The sequence below is a fragment of the Trichosurus vulpecula genome, chromosome 2 (genome assembly GCF_011100635.1).
Source record: "Trichosurus vulpecula isolate mTriVul1 chromosome 2, mTriVul1.pri, whole genome shotgun sequence".
Taxonomy (NCBI): Eukaryota; Metazoa; Chordata; class Mammalia; order Diprotodontia; family Phalangeridae; genus Trichosurus; species Trichosurus vulpecula.
Genome location: NC_050574.1, coordinates 54,996,636 through 55,017,754, shown reverse-complemented (window position 1 = coordinate 55,017,754; position 21,119 = coordinate 54,996,636). Strand labels below are relative to the sequence as shown.

Sequence of the window (21,119 nt, the reverse complement as noted above, 5' to 3'; positions counted from 1 at the left end):
TCTCAGCTCTGACATTCTTTGTTCTGTGGTCCTTCACAGTTCTGACATTTTATGCCTATTTCAGTGGTATCCAGCATCATCTGATGTTTGACCCCAAAGCTCACCCAGTGCCCAGGGATGCAGAAGGCAGCTCAGGGATGCCCCTGTCAGAGCACAATCCCTGCTGCATTAAGCTGTTTGAGTGACAGGGAGCAGGAAGTGGTTCTTACCCTCCCCTGAGCACTCAGCCAGCTTGGCTTTTCAGCCAGCTGGGTAATCCTCCTGAGTAACCTCTTCCTTGCTCATGATGTTTGGAGTGCCCTTCCCTCCCTGACCCTCCCCCCTCCCTGGGCTCCAGCTCCTGGAGCTGGCAGCTGTGTCAGGGGAAGGGATGACCCAGCCATGACTGTGGTCTATTGTCCTGCCATGGGAACTCCCCTGCCCCCTCAGGGTGTCTTCTCAAGGCTGCAGTATCACACGACCTGTGAGACATTTTTCCACAGTCCTTGGGGTGGGAGGAAGTGCCAGGGAAACTCAGACTCAGAGAGAAATGAAAGGAAGGGAGCAGTCATCTGTTAAGTGCCTACTGTGTGCAGGGTACTGTGCTAAAGAGGAAGGGGTACTGTGAAACTTGGCCTGAAGGCTGCATAGTACATAGGAAGGAGCCCTGAATTGGGAATCAGGATTCCAGTCCTGACTCTGACACTCTCTGACCTTGACCTTGGTCAAGGTCACTCTCTGGACCTCAGTTTTACCATCTAGAAAATGGATGTGATAATCCTATTGTTACTGCATCGACCCCACCCCAAAGAGAGCCCCGATCTCAGTATCCCCAGTGAAGGGGATATGAATGGGATCATTCATTCCCATTTTGTCAAAGGAAAATCTAGGCAAGAGTGGAAAATTCTCGACAAGCCAAGAGTGCCTGCCAGATCTAACTGGTCAGAGTCAGGCTGCCAGGGGTGCTCTGTGCAAGACACCCCTCTGGGCCTTCAGAACTTTAGACCCAAAGGAGTGGCAGAAGCAGGGGATGGGGCAGGGAGATCAAGAGGAGGGGTCTGTCAGGGAAATCCATGTGGCGGAAAGAACGCTGGGTGTAAGTCAGCAGGCTTAGGTTCAAATCCTGGCTTGGCTCTGCATCGGCTGTGTGACCTCCAGCAAGACATTCAACATCTATGAGCCTATAAAATAAAGAATCCTGAAAAAGATTCTGAGTTCTGTGTCCTGTCCTCCAGGGGCTTGGAGAGTCCCCTGCCCACTGTGGCTAGCACTGCTTCCCTGGGAGAAGCCTCAGGTGGAGGGAGGTTTTTGTGCCAGGAACTAAATGCAGACTGACTAGAAAGACCCTAGAAAGAGGAATCTGGACAGAGTGATTGTGGAGAACCCACCTTTGACATAATGTGATCCATCCCTGCTGGATGCAAGAATCCGTTTTTCCACATCTCCTATTAGGCCATGTAATATAGTGGATAAATTGTTGACTTCAGGAAGACCTGAGCTGGAATCTGGCCTCAGACACCTGGGGAGTGTGGCTGTGCTGTGTGGCTTTCAGTAAATCACTGAACCTTTCTGAGCCTGTTCCTCAAAGGCAAAGTAGGGATGATAACGGGTAGAATGATCCGGGACAGACATGCACGGACAGCGTCATGGGAAGGAGCTCCTGAATCACTCCATCTCAGACCCATTTGAGTAGATGGGTAATCGTAAATCTCAAATTAGACAGGGCTCTGGGACCTTCCAAGTGTTATCAAAATGCAGGTGGTTGTTATTGTCATCCCCAGCCTGGCCCTCCGGTCTCTAATGAGAGAGGGAGTGTTTCCTGTGGGAATCCTGGGGATGTTGCAGAGAGGGTTGGGGGTGGCTCCGTATATAGTCCAAACCCCCTTATTTTATAGATAAGGAAACTCAGACACAGAGACGAATGAAAGGAAGGGAGCAGTCATCTATTAAGCGCCTACTGTGTGCAGTTACTGGGCTAAGCACTTCACAAATATTATCTCACTTGATCCTCACAAGAGCCGTGCAAGGTAGGCACTATTATTATCTCCATGTACAGTTGAGGAACCGAGGCAACAGAAATGACTTGCCCAGGGTCATATAGTCAGTACATGTTGAAGACTGGATTTGAACCCAGGCCTTCCTGACTCCAGGTCCAGTGTTCTATCCACTGTACTGTCTAGCTTTCTAGATGGTCGAGGTCTGGGCAGCACAGGTGTAAAAAAAAAATTGTAAAAGCTGTAAAAAAAATCCCCCCTTGAACAAATATTACAAAGTAGAACCAGGACAGAGGTGGGAGGTGGGGGTGGAGGAAGGGGGTACCACAGACATCCTGGGACAGGTGTGTCAGTCTGCTCCTAGGGAGGCTGATAGGTGAAGGTGGGAGGGAGGTGGAGGGGAGAAGATGGGGAGGGGAGGGAGGTATGATAGATAGAGCACCAGAATGTGCTTGGAATCAGGAAGGTCTGGGTGGAATCCTGCCTCAGACACTGCTTACCAGGGGGTGAACCTGGGCAAATCACAAGGCCCACTTTGGGGGCCTTGGTTTCCTTATCTGTGGAGGATGGATTTGGCAACTTCCAAGGTCCCTTCTAGATATAAATCAGGGGTTCTTAACCTGGGGTCCCTTTTTTAAAAAGATATTTAGATAACTATTTCAATATAGTTGGTTTGCATTTGTAATCTTATGCATTTTATCTCATGCCTCTAAAATATATGGGTGTTCCTAGGCTTTGCCAGAATGTCCATGACACAGAAGAGGTTCAGAATCACGATTCTCAACCCATGATTCGCTCTGATCTTAATGTCTTGGAGTTATGTGTTAGCTAGTGTTGTCTGGTAGCTACCTGTTTTAAATACTTATTCTTGCTAACTAGGTGCTAAGGGTGGTAAGCCCTGCCCAAAGAAGGGCTGCAAATGCCCCTATAAATTCAGCCCCCTGGGGCAGAGTTCTGACGGCCCTGCCCTAGGGAAGACCCTGCCACTCGTAAAGAAGCCTCTGGGGCTCTTTGTGCAACGTTTTAGGTGCAGAAACGGAGGCCCAGGGGATGGGGAGGGGCTAGTTGGAAGCCTTGGCTCCAGGCTGGGCACTGCTTCCTTTCTCTCTCACCCCGAGCTCTGGGAAACACAGCCCTTTTACTTGGAAGTGGGCATCTCCCCAAACGCTTGGCTGGCTCCCTCGCTGGAAATTCTAACGAGGCTGCCCTTCCCTGCCAGTGGCCCTCTCCCTGCCCCCGCCTGGCCTGGAAAGAAAGCCTCAGTGTTGGGTGGGAGGGGGCAAGTTCCCGGACCCCTGAACAAGGCTGCCCATTCTCCAGCCAGCGGCCCCCACTCCCCTTGAGCAGCTGGGACATTCCTGGGCTGCACTGTGTGGAGCAGAGAGGCCCAGCCCGAGAACAATCCTAGCTTGTGGAGCTCCGGGGCTGGGAGGCCTCAGTCCCAGCCACATCTCCTCCCACTGCTCTCTCCTCTACACCCCCCTCCCCCACCCCCAGCTTCCCTTCTGGGCCCTGGAGCCAGAGCTGGGCCTGGGGCAGCCAGCTGCAGCCTGGGAGGGATGGAGATCCCAGCCTGTGACCCCCAGGCGGGGATCCCAGATGATGACCCCACAGGGCTGGTACTCATGCCTTAGCAGAGACCTTGCTCTTGGGGCTGGAGGTGTAAACAGTGGCCCCAGAGGCCCTGGGCTGTTGCCAAGGTGACTGGGCAGCCTGGGAGGCAGCTCCGTCCAGGTTTGGAGGCAGCCAGCTGCAGCTTGGAGGAAGCTGGAGCCTGGGGGCCCAGCAGGAGGGGGAGGCGGTCCCCGGAGGAACCAGCGGCAGGCGCAGTGGGCACATTATATCAGTGGGCACCATGAGCAGCAGGAAGCGGAGCTTCACCTTTGGAGCCTATGGCGGGTAGGTGTGGGGGCGGCCGGAAGTTGAAACTAAAGGACTGACTGCCGGGCCCTTGGGTACAGGTAGGAGAGAGAAGATCACAGTGAGCTGGCTGGCACCAGGGAGAGCTTGAGAAATGTACACGTTTGCTGCTAGGGGATGTCGGCATGGGAGCCAGCCTTCTCTGCCGTCCCTCCAGCTTCTGGCCCAGAACAGCAGCAGACAAAGTTGGCAGGCTTACCATCCTCCCCGCAAACGCTACCTTCGACCCGAGGGGTCTGCTGCCTCTCTAGACTAGAGAGAAATGGGGCAGACATTGCTGTGCCCTGGAGAAGAAACAGGGTAGGATGGTGTTGCCCAGATTTGGGTGTGGATTCTCTGCTCTGGACAGACAGTCTGACATCACACTTGGCAGAGGGGACAAGGGGAGTGAGCATCCCCGACTGAGCGGTGTCATTTCCCCAGGCATGTGTGTCTGGGCTTCCCTGGGCATAGATGACCTGCCAAGCCCGGGGAGCATGAGCTTGCCCCTTAAGTGGGTGTAGAGGGGAGGGCTGGACTGGGCGTTAGGGCGGGGTCCTAGCCAGACCCAAGGAACCCTTCAGGATACAGCATGGTGCAAGGGAAGGAGCCCCAGATTTGGTATCAGAGGACTGACCGTTGGCACTAGTGTGACCTTGGAGTTAGGTATTATTTCCTTTTCTAGTCTCTACCCTAGATCCTTTGGGTCTCTTCCAGCTCTAAGTCCCATGATGCTTTTCTGAAACCCTCTCCTAGCTTATCCTAGTGGGAAGAACCTTGGACTTGGATTCCAATTCTGACTCTGATATTTACTAGCTGGGTGACCTTAGGCAAGTAACCCTTCTCTGTACTAAGCTGTTGAGGACATAATGACCAAAACGAGATTTCCCCTGCCCCTTGGGGAGCTTACATTTTAGTGACTGGAAAGATCCTTAGAAATTATCTAGCCCAACCTTCCTCATTGTGCCGGACCAGAGCAAAGGCAACATTTTGCAAAGAGTTAAACATCCAATATGGATGAGCAAATAGCACTTCCTTTAAAAGTGACTGAGTTCCCACTGCCCCAGGTTCCCAGGGCTTATGAAATCCTTGGTAGAAGGGCAAGGAGTCATCCTCCTCTCCTCCTTCTCAGAAATGAAAACAAAACAAATGATGGAAAAAAAGAGAAGTCTGGAGGATCCCAGCACCTGTGCTTCCTGGTTTTGCCCCTGGGACCCAGTTTTCTAGCAGATCCTGTGGTTTGGGGGTTCCTCCCTGTCACACTGAGCTGTGTGACCTTCGGCAAGTCACTCAAGCCTTCCCAGGCGCATTTTCTTCAACAAGAAAATAAGAATAATAATACCCTTCAGGACCTCCCTCCCTGAGTTTGATGGGAGGCACACGGGGGAGAAAGCGTGCAGAAAGTGCTTGGCAAAGTATAGTATTACATAAGCGGCAGCTAGTGTTTGTATTGTATTTGTGATTTGAGGAAGGAGAGAGCAGCGAAAACCGTGGGGATCAGGGGAGTCATTCCCTGGTGCTGGCACCTGAGCTTAGCCATGGAAATATTCTGAGAAGCAGAAATGAGGAGGCCGCTGTGCCTTCAGGCAGGGGGAATGCCTTGGGCAGAGGTGTGAAATGGATTATTGAGTTAAAGGAAAAACTTGCAGGCCTGTTTGGCAAGAAGGCAGGGAGTCAGGAAGTGCAGGAAATCAAACTGGGGCTCCTAGCTGGAGCCAGGCAGAGAAGGCCTTAAAATGCCCATCCCCACGGGGAGCCAGGGATGATTTTTGAGTACTGGAGTGACAATGGTTTAGACCAGGGGTGGGGAACCTGTGTACTCGAGGCCACATGTGGCCTTCTAGGTCCTTGGGTGCCGCCTCTTGACTGAGTCCAAGTTTTGCAGAACAAATCATTTGTTCTGTGCAGTTTGGATTCAGTCAAAGGGCTGCACTTGAGGACCTAGAAGGCCATATATGGCCTCAAGGTTGCAGGTTCCCCACTCCTGGATTAGACTCATGCTTTGGGAAGATGTGTGGAGAATGGATTAGAAAGTGGTGAGGCTTCTGGCATCTAGGTGGCACAGTGGATAGAACACCAGAGGACCTGAGTTCAAATCTGGCCTCAGACACTTACTAGCTGTGTGACCCTGGGCAAGTCATTTAAACCTGATTTCTCTCCCCACCCCCCAAAAAAAATAATTGGAGAGACTGAAGGCAGGGAGAGAAATTAGGAGTTTATTATGATAGACCAGGCAAGAAGGGAGAGAAAGTGCCTGGATTAAATGGTGAACATCTAAGGGGAGGGATCTAAGGGGACATAAATGAGAAATATGGAGGTGGAATTAACAGGACTTCACAATTGATTGGATGTGGGAGGTGAGGGGGAGGGATGAGTCAGATGATTCCAAGGTCAACATGGCCAGAATGGTGATCCCCTCCTTAGGGAGAATACTCTGGCCTAGTCTGAGGCAGGGTGGCTTTTCAGCTCTATTCCATGGTCTCTCCTCTCAGCCTGTGTTCTAGGTTGGTGGCTACATACCCATCTGGGCCTCTCCTTAATGGGAATAATCGGGGTGGGGGTGTCCATGCCAGGCAGAGGCGGGACCCAGGCACTCCACTATCATCATCCTGTCTCCAGGACTAGGTGACTGGAGCAAGGAAAAGTCCCCCACAAAGAAATGCCACAGGTGGGCCCAATGCCAACAGTTGGGTGGGCATGAGGCAGGAAGGACTGATGAGGATGGGGGGGTGCTCCTAAGTTTCTGTCCTTTCTGTATAGTGACCTTTGCTGGGCCTCCCCCTTAGCATTCCCCTCCCCTCCCCAAACCACGCACTCACTCTAGGACTCTTGGATGTTAATCTCAGGGAATCCTTATGATCCTATGCTGTGGAAAAGATTGTTGGGAATTGGTACATCTGGGTTTTTTCTCCCCTCAACTTTACCATTAATTAGCTCTGTGACCTCGAACAAGATTCTTCACTTTTTTATCTGTAAAATGAAGGGGTTTTCTGTGGTCTCTCCGAGCTCTGACATTCTGTGCTCCCGAGTTCTTTTCTAGCTCTGACATTCTATGTTCCCGAGTTCTTTTCTAGCTCTGGCATTCTGTGTGCACCACATCTCTCTCTTCCAGCTCTGTTCTATGGGTTCTTGCAGTTCTGATTTTCTAAGACTCAGTGATTCTCTTTCTGCCTCCATTCTCTCTGGGAAATCATTAAGGAGGAAGGAAAATGCTCCTGGAGTTAATTTTTTTGTAAAGTGAATAACCATTTCCTGTCTGTCTAGTTTTGTAAATCTCTGTTTTCACATGTCAGGTTTGCTTAAAGTGCAGCACACAGAGTGGGGTGAGGGGAAGTAGGAGCATGGTGGGAAAAACAGTGTTTTGGGAGTCAGGAGATTTGGGCTGGAGTCCTGGTTCTGTGTGACCTGGGGCAAGCTACCTCCCTCTTGAGATCTCAGTTTCTCCCTTTAGTCAAACCAGGGGGCTTAGACTAGTTGCTCTCAGAGGTCCTTTTCATTTCTAAGTGCTCTGGTCATATAATTATGTGACTCTGGCATTCCTTCCTCCCTCCCAGTCTCATAAGGTGGAATGCAGCCCCTCCTCTTCCCTTCCTTCTGTCCTTTGGGCTTGGGAGGCGGGGCTGTGTTGGCAGAGGAGGGCATATTTGTTTTCACAACAGAGGAGTTTTTCGAAGCCCCCTTCCCCACCCTGCCTCAGACTAGGCCAGAGAGCATGAACTGAGACTTCAGCTAGCTAAGGCCAGTTCGGCTTTCCTAGAAGCTGGACAGCGGCCAGATTTGAAAGTGGAAGTGTCCCCTACTCTGAGTCTTGATCAGGCTCAAAAACGCTGCTGGGGAATTAGAAGGGACAAAGCCCAATATCCTTGTACATCCCTACTGGGGTCTCTGGGAAGAGGTGAGCCTGGGACCTCCATCCCAGTTGGGTCTGTCCGGTGGACACATCTGGTAATGGTTTAGTGGAATTGAAAACAGAGGAGGTGGGTTCAAATTCAGCTTTTAGCATGTGCTTTTGGTGGTTATTTTACCTCTCTGGGCCTCTTCTGTAAAATGAGGTAGGCCAGATGGCCCTGTCCTCCTCCAGACCCTTTGGCCATTGAGCCTGTCCCTCCCCCTCTACTGTGGGAAGAGGGCATTCCTGGGACCCTGGGGGTCTTATGTGTGGAAGGGAGGATTGCCGCAATTTCACCTTCCCTCTTCCCATATTTGCTGTGTTTCAGGTTGGACAAGTCCTTTGTGCGCAACCGGAACCCGTGGTGAGTACCTGTTCTCTGCCTGCCCCAAAGGCTAACCTCAGGGGGTCTCTGCCCTTCACTCTTTTTCCTAACATTCATTTTTTTTTGGTAAAATTTTGAGTTTCAAATTTTCTCCTTGCCTCCCTCACCTCCCCCTCTGACAGTAAGCAACTTGATATAGGTTATATATGTGCAGTCATGTAAAACCTATTTCCATATTAGTCATGTTGTGAAAGAAGAAACAGTTTGCAAAAAAAAAAAATTACAGTTAGCAAAAAGGAAAAAACCATGAAAAAATAAAGAAAATGAAAATAGCATGCTTCAATCTGCATTCAGACTCCGTCAGTTCTTTTTCTGGAGGTGGATAGCATTTTAAATCATGGGTCTTTGGAATTGTCTTAAATCATTGTATTGCTGAGAAGAACTAAATTGTACATAGTTGATCATCACACAGTTGTGGATGTTACTGTGCAAAATGTTCTCCTGGTTCTGCTCACTTCGCTCAGCATCAGTTCATATAAGTCTTTCAAGGTTTTCCTGAAATCCACCTGCTCATCATTTCTTATAGCATAGTAGTATTTCATTACATTCATTTACCACAACTTGTTCAGCCATTCCCCAACTGATGGCATCCCCTCAATGTTCAATTCTTGGTCACCACAAAAAGAGATGCTACAAATATTTTTGCACGTGTGGGTCCTTCCCCCCCTTTTTTTTCTCTTTGGGATATAGACCTAGTAATGGTATTGCTGGATTAAAGGGTATACATAGTTTTATAGCCCTTTGGGCATAGTTCCAAATTGCTCTCCAGAATGGTTGGATCAGTTCACAACTCCACCAATAGTGTATTAGTGTCCCAATTTTGCCACATTCTCTCCACGTTTATCACTTTCCTTGTCTGTCATATTAGCTAATCTAATAGATGTGAGGTGGTACCTCAGAGTTGTTTTAATTTGCATTTCTGTAATTAATAGTGATTTAGAGCATTTTTATAGGGCTATAGATAGCATTAGTTTCTTCATCTGAAAACTGCCTGTTTGTATCCTTTGACCATTTATCAATTGGGGAATGGCTTATATTATTATAAATTTGACTCAGTTTTCTATATATTTGAGAAACGAGGCCTTTATCAGAAAATTTGGCTATACAAATTGTTTTCCATCTTTCTGCTTTCCTTCTAATCTTGGTTGCATTGGTTTTTTTTGTGCACAAACTTTTTAATTTAATATAATCAAAATTACCCATTTTACATCACATAATGCTCTCCATCTCATCTTTGGTTATAAATTCTTCCTTTCTCTGTAGATCTCACAGGTAAACTATTCCATATTCTCCTAATTTGCTTATGGTATCATCTTTTATGTCTAAATCAGGGCAGTCCAACCTTAGGTTTTTAATGAAACAATGGACAATATATTTTGATTTGCCATTTTAGCGAGAGCTCTGCAGTAGTTTGGCTTCATTTATGTAAGTTTCTATGCTTGTAGGCGGGCCACATAAATCACACTGTGGACCCCATGCGGCCACCAGCTGCATTTTGGACAGCCCTGGTCTAAATCATGTATACGTTTTGACCTTATCTGGTATACAGTGGTCTATACCTAGTTTCTGCATACTGTTTTCCAGTTTTCTCAGCAGTTTTTGTCAAATAGTGAGCTCTTGTCTTAGAACTTGCTGTCCCTCAATCTCAAGGAAGCTCTATCATGAGCTGGAGGTCCTTGCCCCAAGAAGTTCTGTCATTGGGTTGGATGCCTCACGATGAGCTTCAGTTTTATGCAAGAATGACAAATGATTGTACTGAACTCGGTGATCTCTAAGGATGTTTCTAGCTTTAATATTCTTTTCTAAGTGCCCTCCCAGCCCTGACATCCTGTGTTCTAAGGCTCCTCCCAGCTCTGACATTCTGTGTTCTAAGAACCCTCCCAGCTCTGATTCTAAGGGCTTTCCCACCTCTGACATCCTGTGTTCTAAGGGCCCTCCTACCTCTGACATTCTGTGTTCTAAGAACCCTCACAGATCTGATTCTAAGGCCCCTCCCTGCTCTGACATCCTGTGTTCTAAGGCCTCCCCACTAGCATTGATATTCTGTGTTCTAAGGGCCCTCCCAGCTCTGACATCCTATGTTCTAAGGGCCCTCCCAGCTCTGACATCCTGCATTCTCAGAGCCCTCCCAGGCCTGACATTCTGTGTTCTAAGGGCCCTCCCAGCACTGACATTCTGTGTTCTAAGAGCCCTCCCAGCTCTGACATCCTTCACTCTCAGGGCCCTCCCAGGCCTGACATCCTGGGTTCTAAGGGCCCTCCCAGCTCTGACATCCTGTGTTCTAAAGTCTCCCCCCAGCACTGACATTCTGTGTTCTAAGGACCCTCCCAGCTCTGATTCTAAGGGCCCTCCCAGCTCTGACATCCTGCATTCTCAGAGCCTTCCCAGCTCTGACATTCTGTGTTCTAAGGGCCCTCCCAGCTCTGACATCCTGTACTCTAAGGGCCCTCCCAGCTGTGATGTTCTGTTTTCTAAAGCCCTTCCTGCCCTGTCATTCTAAATTCTCATATTCCTTCCAGCTCCATAATCCTATGAGAGACAAAAATGAAATTTCAGTAATTTTGTTTCTGTAATATGGTGTAGTGAACAGTATATTGGATTTGGAGTCAGAACACTTTGGGTTTAAAATCCTGTCTATTAATTACTGTGCTTGTGATTTTAGGCAAATTGCTTCTCCTCTTTTGACCTTGGCTTCTATAAAATTAAAGGGTTGGACTAAATGACCTTTAAGGTGCCTTTTGGGTCTAAGCTCCACTGAAGGACCCCACAGGTGCAAAGGACAGGTGGCAGGGGCTGCCCAGAGGAGCAGAGTCCTCCCCTCTGCAGCCCATCCTCCTGGATACAGAAAAGTGGAGCCAAAGAAAAATGGAACAGGGATTCCCTCTGGGCAAGCAGCCTTTGGTGAAGCAGGGGCAGGATTTTCAGCTGCAGCCTCATCTTCCTTATTAGCTTGCTTTGCCTGTTTTATTTCTGCCCTGATGTCATTGGGTAAAAAATTCTTTTTCAGTCCAAAGGCTTCAGGAGGACCAGGTGGGGACTGGTGGCTGCATTTTCTATGGAGCACAGACTTGCTCTCGGAGGATGTTGAGCCCCCATCAGGCAGACCCAGGAGAGATGGTTGGGAGTTATCAAAAGTTAGGTCTCTTAAGGAAAAGCATTTTAACAATGAGAACTCTACGAAAAGGAAATGGGCTAATGATCATAATCACAATTCACATTTCTATCTTGTTTTAAAATGCGTAAAGTACGTTTCTCATAATATACCTGTGGGTTCAGGTGTTGTGATTTCCATTTTGAAGCTGAGGAGACTGAGGCTCAGAGAGATGAGGCTACTTACCCATGGGCACACAGCTGGTAATCAATTGTGTCTGAGCCATGATCCGAACCCAGTAAGCCTCCAATTCTTCCTGATTGTCTCTCCCTGCTGATAGAGGTCGAGTTTTTCTGTCCCTGGAAGACTTCTAGAGGGAGCCTGAAGGCTGCTTGTGTGAGATGTTGTAGAAGAGATTCCTGTCTAGGAATGAATTGGATTAGATGGCCTTCGAGGTCTGTCTCAGCTGGGCAATCGTGTGAGTCCTCTGGAGAATGCAGTTCAGGGCTTCTAAAGGTAAAAGATTAGTAATTCATTGAGTAGGGCACTTTTTTGGGAGGCCACTCTTCCAAATGACCATTTGGGCCCTAATCCTCATGTTCTGCCTGGTGCCAGACCTCACCTCCCTCACACCCACAGCCCCCAGTGCCCCATCTAGTTCCTCACCCTTCCCCCAACCACATCCCCAGCACCTTCTGCATTCTCTCCCCTTCCTAAGCCCCCATTCCGATCTAGAGTCTCCAATCTCCCATGCAGTCCCTTTCCTCCTCTACTCCCTGTACCCCTCGCTCCCAGGCTCCCCTCCCCCATCTCTCTTCCCTCTTTACTTCCTTTGCCAAGGCCATAGGACCCACTGAAATCTCCTCCTCCCACCCTTTCTCTTCCCACTCCCTCCCCATGCCTTCAGGCCCCATTCTCATCATTCACCACCTCCCTCTCCTCGACCATATTGTCCTCCGTCTCTCCATTCCTCCATGCTCCTGCCTCTAAACTTTCTCTTTTTTTTCTCCTCTCAGTTCATCTTCATTAATCAGATGGTTCCTATCCTGCCCACAGCTCTCTGTTCTCCATCCCCCCTCTCCCACTCCTCTGAAGAGATGGTTTACATCCCTAGGAGGAGGGGAGATTAGTGGCATCAGTGAGGTGACAGCCCAGGAGCTTCCCCAGCACATGGGGTGGGAGGTATCTCCACACTTCCTGGGGATCTGCAATAAACAGATGCCCTGGCAGGCAGGTGCCTTTCTGGCTTTGCTGGCACTGATGCCACATGAGCAATGTGTCCTGGCTATTGCTGCCATCACTTCAGCTCTGGTAGGATGTCCTTGCAGAATTCCTGAGAAACCTTTTTCCCACTCAGCTCAAGGTCTTCCCAAGATCCCATGGCCTCTACTGGCAAGTCAAGTTAAGTCAATAAACATTTATTAAGTGCCTACTGTGTGCCAGGCACTGTTAAGGGCTGGGAACACAAATGCAAGGAAAAAACTAAAACCAAAACAAACAACAAACCAAAGCAAAGCAGAGTCCCTGCTCTCAAGGAGGTTACATTCTAATTGGAAAGACAATGCATAAAAGAAAGATGAAAAAACAAAGGGAGGGGAGAGACGGTATCCCAATGGTGGCATGGGAGAGAAGGAAGTCTGGAGAGTCAAGAGTGGAGTCCAGAGAGGAAGGAAGGAGTAGACATGAGTGGTCTGGGAACTTCCTGTAAAATGAAGGAATTGACCAGTCAGAAGATGGGGTCCTGAGGGGAGGAGTGGTCTCCCAGAGTGAGAAGGCTGCTGAATCACAGTGGAGAAATAAATCTTCCAAGTCAGGAGCAGAGAGCCCAGAGAGGAAGCCATTCTCCCTGCTCCCTGCTAGGTCTCTAGTAGCCGGCATTTCACCAAAGTCCTCATGTCACTGGCAGGTGGCATAAGCTTTTCAGCCAGACTACCTCTGAGGTTGGAGGTGGAATGGAGAGAGAACTGGCCTTGGAGTTGGAGGAAGACCTGGGTTTGAATCTGGCTTTAGACCTTTACAATCCAGGTGACTCTAGACACGTCACTCAACCTCTGAGCCTCAGTTTCCTCATTTGAAGAGATTAGACTCAATGACTTCTAAAATCCTTTCCAGACCAAGATCTATAATCCTTAGAACTTCCTCTGTCATATTGGGTAATTTCCTTCCCCTTTGTGGACCTCTCCTCCTAATGCATTGCCAAGTCATCAGTCAGGTATCTGTTGAGCACCAATTAAAGTCAGAGGCAGCTAGGTGGCACCATAGTCCACAGAGCACTGGGCTTGGAATCAGGAAGACTCATCTTCATGAGTTCAAATCTGACCTCAGACACTTACTAGCTGTGTGACCCTGGGCAAGTTATTTCACCCTATTTGCCTCAGTTTCCTCATCTGTAAAATGAGCTAAAGAAGAAAATGGCAAACCACTCCAGTATCTCTGCCAAGAAGACCCCAAATGGGGTCATAAAGAGTTGGACGTGACTGAAATAACTGAATAGTAACATTAAAGTCAGAACCCTGTAGGCGATTCAGAAGTGGACCAGCTGCTCATGTGTGGCTGTATCCTTTTCTGCCCTCAAGGAGCTTAGCATGTATATAGGGACACATCCACATGCCCGTGTGAAAATAACTACTTCCATCAATGCAGATCAGTATCTTATTAACTTATATAGCCTTAGAGATTTGCCTGGGACACTGGGAATTTAAGTGACTTGGGCAAGGTCACACAGCCAGTGTATGTTCTAAGGAAAGACTTGGCCCCAGATCCTCTCGACTCTGAGGCTAGTTAGCTCTATACTACACTACACTGTAAGTATTAGGGAAACTCATTTTGCAGATGAAAGAAATTGAGGTGCACAGAACTCAAGTGACTTGTCCAAGGTCACACAAATCATCGGTGTCAGAGCTGGGATTTGAACCCCATTTTTCTTATGCTGAATCTGGGGTTCTTGCCCTACCCTTTGATACCTCTCTATAAGAAGCAATTGAGGCAGTATTAAATTCAAATAAATATTTACTAAGTGTGCAAGGCCCTCTTCTAGACACTGGACTAGTGGCAAAGATAGAACTGTGAAGAATGGTCCAGTGTCTTGGTGGTATGTGCAGTCTCATAGAGGAAGTAAGTGTATGCATAATGACTGTGTTTGATTAGTGAGTAACGTAATAGAAAGAGATGAGAACTTCATAGGATTGTAGATTGTGAGTTAGAAGAAGCCAGGTAGTCCAATCTGTCCCACCTTTATTCTGCAAAGGAGGAAACTGAAGCCCTCGGGGTTAAAGAAACTACCCAAGGTTACACAAAGTTGGGGAAGGAAGAATCCTTTCTAGCTGGGAAGAGCAGGGAAAGCTTCCTGGAGGAGATGGGTCTTAAAGGAAGGGAAGCCTTTTCAACAGGTAGAAACATAGAGACATCATATTCTTTGAAAATTTTTATTTATGCTTTAAAATATTTTGTATTACATATTATGTTAGTATGATAATACATAGTATAATTTTATATATTATATGATATATTTCCTTAAATATTTAAAAAATTTCCCAGAGACTGTTCTTTAGGAGAAAAAAATTTAAAAATTGAGAAAAAAATGGTTCAACAAAACTAACCCACACCTCAACCAAGTCTGGTTTCCTATTTTGTGTCCCCTCCCTCTGCAAAGAAGGCAGGGAAGTCCACTCACATGCCTCTTTGGGGGGCCACGCTCAGCCATCAGTTGTTTGAGTTCAAGTTTCAGTTGTTTTGTTGTGTTGTGTTGTATTGTTACCATTCTCTTCATTTACATTGTTTTAGTCATTGAGTACAATGTTTTCTTGGCTCAGCTGAGAGATGCTATCTAGGCACAGGGGATGGATGATGGTGACAGTGCCTTGAGCCAGGAGAGAGAAGAAGGAAACCCATCCAAAAATTGCTCATTCCGTCGAACTGGTGACAAAGGGTGTCCTTAGGATACCAGGATCACTGGATTTAGAAATCACACAGTAGTCCAAACCCTTCATTTTATAGATGAGGGAACTGAAGGCCAGGAATACTAAATGATTCACTAAAGGTCACACAAGGAAGGAGGAAGAAGCAGAGCAGAACCCAAACTCATCTTCTGGCTCTAGATTCTGTGCTCTTTACTTAGGCTAAAGCCAGGTCATAGACAGCCTTGAATGCCCATTCATAGAGTCTATACTTTATTTAGTAGGCAATGGAAGAATTCTTGAGGGTCATTGATCAGAGGAAAGATTTGATCAGATTTCTGAATTAGGAGGATTATTTGGTAGCTGACTCAGGGTGAGGTGGAGAGGAAGAGCCTGAAGTCAGGTTGGAGCTCTTACAATGCTCTAGGTAAGAGATCCTGGGAAGCCCAGGCTGGGGTGGTGGCTGTAGGAATAGAGAGGAGAAGGGTAGAATGTCTTCTTTGTCTGTTTTTCCAAGTAGTTTATATGGTATTGGAATCTGTTGTTCTTTAAATGTTTGACAGGATTCACTTGTGAATCCATCTGGTCGAGGAGAAGGGTAGAGGTGAAAGGTCCCGTGGAGGCAGCATTGGCAGGACTTGGCAGCTTGCTGGATATAGGAGAAGGAGGGATGCAAGTGTCAAAGGGAATCCCATGGTATCCAGCCTGAGTGACTGGGAAGCTCATGGCACCATTCACAGGAATAGGGAAACCAAGAAAAAAAGCTGGAAGAAGGCAAATTCACAGCATTACAGATGCTGTGTGTTGGAAGTCACCTCAGAGACAGTGTGGTGCAGTAGAAAGAGCCTTGGCTTTGGGGTCAAAGGATGCCAGCTAAGATCCTGGCTCTTTTTGACCTTGGGCATTTCCCTTCTCTCAGCTGAGCTTTCCTCATCTGTGAAACAAAGGTGTTGGACCAGATGATCTTCAAGGTCCCTCCCAGCTCTAAATCTATGATCCTGTGAACCTGTATCTGAATTGAAAATCCCCCCCCCCAACACCGAAATACCTAAGTGGTCATCCAGCCTTTGCTCGAAGACCTCCATTCAGGGAACCCATTCTTTGCCTGCTCATTCCACTTTTGTTCACTCATTTCAACTGTGTCCAACTCTTTGTGACCCCATTTGGGCTTTTTTTTTTGGCAAAGAAACTGGAGTGGTTTGGTATTTCCTTCTCCAGCTCATTCTGCAGATGAGGAAACTGAGGCAAACAGGATTAAGTGACTTTCTCAGAGTCACACAGCTGGTAAGTGTCTGAGGCTGGATTTGAACTCAGATCTTTCTGACTCCGGGCATGGCTTTCTATCCACTGCACCATCTAGCTGCTTTTGGAGAGGCCTAATTATTATAATGTCTTTTCTTATAGAAAGCCCAGAAACACCTCTCTGCAGCTTCGTTTCATTGCTTCTCGTGGCAAGAAGAACAAGGCTAATGTCTCTTTCTTTAGATCCTTGAAAACAGCTATTATGTACCTCCCACCACCAAAAGTCGTCCTTTCTTTGAGCTGAATATTCTCAGTTCTTTCAGCTGATCCTCATAGGGTATGATAATTTTGTAACCTTTTACCATCTAACCATGCTCTGCTGGATGTTCTCCAGCTTGTCAGATTTGCACAGGACTCCAAAGCTAGAGCAGCCTCGTTCAGTCCGGCACCTAGAAAGGAAGCCAGGGATAGTCTGAACTGGAGAAAATGGAGCAGATCTGTCACTTCTTGTGTTAGGGATGCCAGGCCTCACTCAGTGCAGCACAGCATAGAGTTAGCTTTCTGTTATCTCTTTTGAGTTTGCAGCCCACTATAATGTCCAGATCTATAATAATAATAATAATGATAATAATAATAATAATAGTTAACATCTGTATAGTGCCTACTATGTGCTGGGCATTGGACTAAGTGTGTTCCAAATATGATCTCATTTGATCTTTTTCAGCTCTGCCACTCTATACTTGTGTGACTCCCATTTTTTACTTTGGAAGTTGGTTTTTTGAAGCCAAGCACAATATTTTATATTTATACTTATTTAATCCCATCTTCTTAGATTTCGATCCCTATTCTTGCCTGTCAAGATCTTTTGGGGTCCTCTGTCTGTATGTGGTATGGAATCCTTCTTAGCTTTGTGTCATCTGTGGACTTGATAAACATGTCATCTCTGTGCTTACGAAGTCACTGACAAAAATGCTTAACAGCACAGGCGCAGGCACAAATACATGGGATGTTTTACTGGAGGGCTCCTTCTAAGCCAGCTGTTGTTGCTCACTTGAGTCTGATTCTTTGGGACCCCATTTGGGGTCTTCTTGGCAGAGATACTGGGAAGTGATTTGCCAATTCCTTCTCCAGCTCATTTTATAGATGAGAAAACTGAGGCAAACAGGGTCAAGTGACTTGCCCAGGGTCACACAATTAGGAAGTGTCCAAGGCTAGATTTGAACTCTGGTCTTTCTGACTCCAGGCCCAGCATTCTATCCACTCATCCATCTAGCTGCCTTAAGATATGTACAGATGCCTCATTTTATATATAGTTATAAATGTGCCTTATAAAGGATCATGTAGGTGGGCAGTGAGAGTACATCCTCTGGGGTTGCAGGTTTATCCTTTACAATCCACTGGAAGTTCAGTAGCTCAGGTCACTGAGGTCAGGATTAGGTCATTCCTAGGCAAAGTGGAGATGTTATCAACCCACAGGGAATAGTCTAATATCTAGGACACTGGAGGGAGACACCACTCATAAACTGTTCTATCTGGAAGAGATCTAAAAGAACACCCATGCTCCTACATTATCTACTGCAAGCACCCTTGGGGCTTCAACTATGCTTCCAGAATCACTGAAGCTACCACTAGTCAGCCCTACAGCTTAGGAGGTTTCCATTCTCTAGGTTGTGAACACAGGGCCATGTCTTCCAGAACGTTGGAGAGCAACACCAGCCACTGTATGACTGGCTATCAAAAACATAAAAACATAGCTGTATGCTATCACACACATAAAAAACATAAAAACATAGCCATGTGCTATCATACACATAAAAACATAAAATGGGAGGAGACCTGAGATCATAGATCATCTAGTCCCAACTTTAATTTTACAAATTAGGAAGCTGAAGCTAAGAGAGGTGAAGATCACTCATTAGAACTAGTGATATAAATTGAGCTAGAACCCAGGTCTCCTAACTCCCAGACAAATACTCTTCTCAGAATATTCATCAAAGGTGGGAACATCAGAGGACAATTAATCCATTCCCTTTTCTCCAAGCATAAAAATTCTTATCAATAATAATAACTATTGACTGCATTTATTTTTGCTGTTTTCCTAACCCTGGGCATTGGGTGGAAGAGACAGAAATGACCTCAGAACATTCATTTTCAAAGGCTAGAGCACCAGGCTGCGGGGGCAGAAGGTGCCAACTCTTTGCCGTTAATTCACGGTTTAATGTGGGACAAGCCATTTCCTTTTTCTAGGATTCCTCTGTAAAAGAGTCAGATAATTTCTAAGGACAAATACAAGGATTAGATAATTTCTAAGATCTCTTCCAGTTCTGATATTGTCTCTTCCAACATTCCATGTCTTAAAGACCCAGGTTGTTTTAATATATTGTCATCTAAGCTCTGATACTCCAAATGTTACTTCAAATGAAAAAAGGTTCAAATATTCTGACTTCTCTAAGGTCCCTTCAGATGTTGACACTCCATGTTCCAAGGCTTCTTTTGGCTTTAACATTCTGCATTCTAAGGTTCCCTCACTCTCTCACGTTTTAAGACAGATGAATGTTTGTAATACTAGAGAAACTCCCATGTTCACATGTCCATATCACATATCACCACAATCCTTCTGTGACAGATGAAGAATCAGTCAGTCAGTTAACAAGTGTTTATTAGGTCCTCCTGACTCCAGGGCCAGTGCTTTACCCGCTGCACAACCTAGCTGCCCCAACAAGCACTTATTAGCTGTTTATTACGTCCTAGGCTCTGCGCTAGGCACTGGAGATATATTGGCAAAAACGAAATAGTCTCTGCCCTCACGTAGGGAGAGAAAAGTAGACATAATCACAGTAACGACAGCTAGTATTTATATAGTGTTGACCATGTGCCAGGCACTGTGCTAAGCTCTTTCCAAATGTTATCTAATTTGATCTTACATAAGTAAGTAAATACAGATTCCACACCAAGTCAATACAAAGATCTAGCAGGCAGCTGGAATGCGAGAACATGAGGAAGGATCTCATGAAATCAGTGGCACTGAGATGCTTTGAAGGAAACAAGGAGTTCTCTGAGGTAGCAGTGAGGATAGAGGGCATCCCAGGTACGGAGGACAGCTTATACAAAGGTGTGGAGTTGGGAGATGGAATGAGGAACAGTAAGTAAGCCAATTTGGCTGGAACATAGTTCATAAAATGGAGTAAAGGATAATAAACCCAGAAGGGTAGCCCGAGACAGATTGTGAGGGGCTTTGAATTCCCAACAAAGGAGTTTGTATTTTTTTTCCCTAAAGGCAGTAAGGAATCACTGGAGCTTTTTGTGCTTTAGGAACGTCACTTTGATAGCTGTTTGGAGGATGGATTGGAGAGGGGAGAGACTTGGAGTAGGAGGATCAATTAGGAGGCTGTTGAAGTCATGGGATGGGGGGGGCAGTCATGAGGACCTGAAGTAGGGTGGTGGCCATGTACGTGGAGAGAAGGGGGCTGATACAAAGGTAGAATCAACAAGGCTTGGCTATTGACTGGACGTATGGGGAGTGGGGATGAGGGACAGGGAAGAGTCAAGATGACTCAGAAGTTGTGAACCTGGGTGAAACAGGGAAGAAACAGGGAAGTTCAGAGGAAGAGTGGAATTTTTTTAGGGGGGAGAAGTGAAAATAATGAGTTCTGTTTTGAACATGTTGAGTTGGAAATGCCTGCGAGATACTCAGTTTGAAATATCCAATAGGCAGTTGGATGTGTGGGCCTGGAGCTCAGGAGAGGGATGGGGGCTGGGTATATCATGGCTGGGAGGGGCCTTAGAACACAGGATGTCAGGGCTAGGAAGACCCTTAGAATGAAGAATGTCAGAACTGGGAGGGGACTTGGAACATAGTATGTTAGAACTGGCCCGAAGAACACAGAATGTCAGAACTTAAAGCAATTTCAGGGACCATTGAATCAAATCTCTTAATTTACAGATGAGGGAATTCTGGCCCAGAGAAGGCAAATACAACAAAGCTAATGCAGCCTCAGGCAGCCTTAAGAGAGGCATGGGTCTAGGACCTGTGGAGGTGACTAATGAAGTTCCACTGAATTTTGCCCTGGCCTAATAATACATCTGGAAAACATGCACAGTTCTAGCCAGATGTTGTAAGGACACTGATTAGCTGGAGAAGGTCCAAATGAGGGCAACCAGAATGATGAAAATCCCTGTGATGCCTGGTTAAAGAAACAGGGGATTTTTGCCTCAAGCAGAGGATACTTATGGGGATCAAGACAGCTGTGTGGGAAAGGCCATCACTTGGCAGAAGGATTAGCCTTGTTCAGCTTGGTCCCAGAAGGCAGAACTGGATATGATAGGTGCCAGTTATGAGGTAAGGTAAACTTCCCAACCAGCAGAGGAGTCCAAAACCATGGTGGGACACCTTGGGAGGTAGGAGGGATTTCAAAAGTAACAGAGATGGATCTTGGACTAAGTCTTTGGATTCGTAGACCAGCAATCTTTCCACATCCCCAGACACATTATATGTGTCGCCTGAGGAGGGACTGACTGCCAAGGCATGTGTCAACCTCAGAATGCTCCCAAAACCTCTACACAGGAAAACTGCTGTTCCTTAGTCTGGATGCACACTGACTATGGGAACTAAATTTACCTCCTGCTACTGTGGTAGGAAGAGCAATATTTGAAGACCAAGAACCTGAGTTCAAATCTTGATTGTGCTAGTACTATCTGTATGACCTTGGGAAAAATCATTTTCCCTTTCTGGGTTATATTTTTT

The 21,119-nt window shown here is 46.8% G+C and overlaps 1 protein-coding gene across 1 annotated transcript in view; it reads left to right on the top strand.

Moving 5' to 3' along the window:
• Positions 1-8,095: 8,095 nt before the first annotated feature.
• The window catches only part of LOC118839196 (RAP1 GTPase activating protein), an 85,844-nt gene continuing 72,820 nt past the window's right edge, over positions 8,096-21,119 (top strand). Inside the window, exon 1 of the mRNA XM_036746653.1 lies at positions 8,096-8,125. The gene's annotated coding sequence lies outside the window, so the exon portion shown is untranslated. The remainder of the gene's footprint in view (positions 8,126-21,119) is intronic.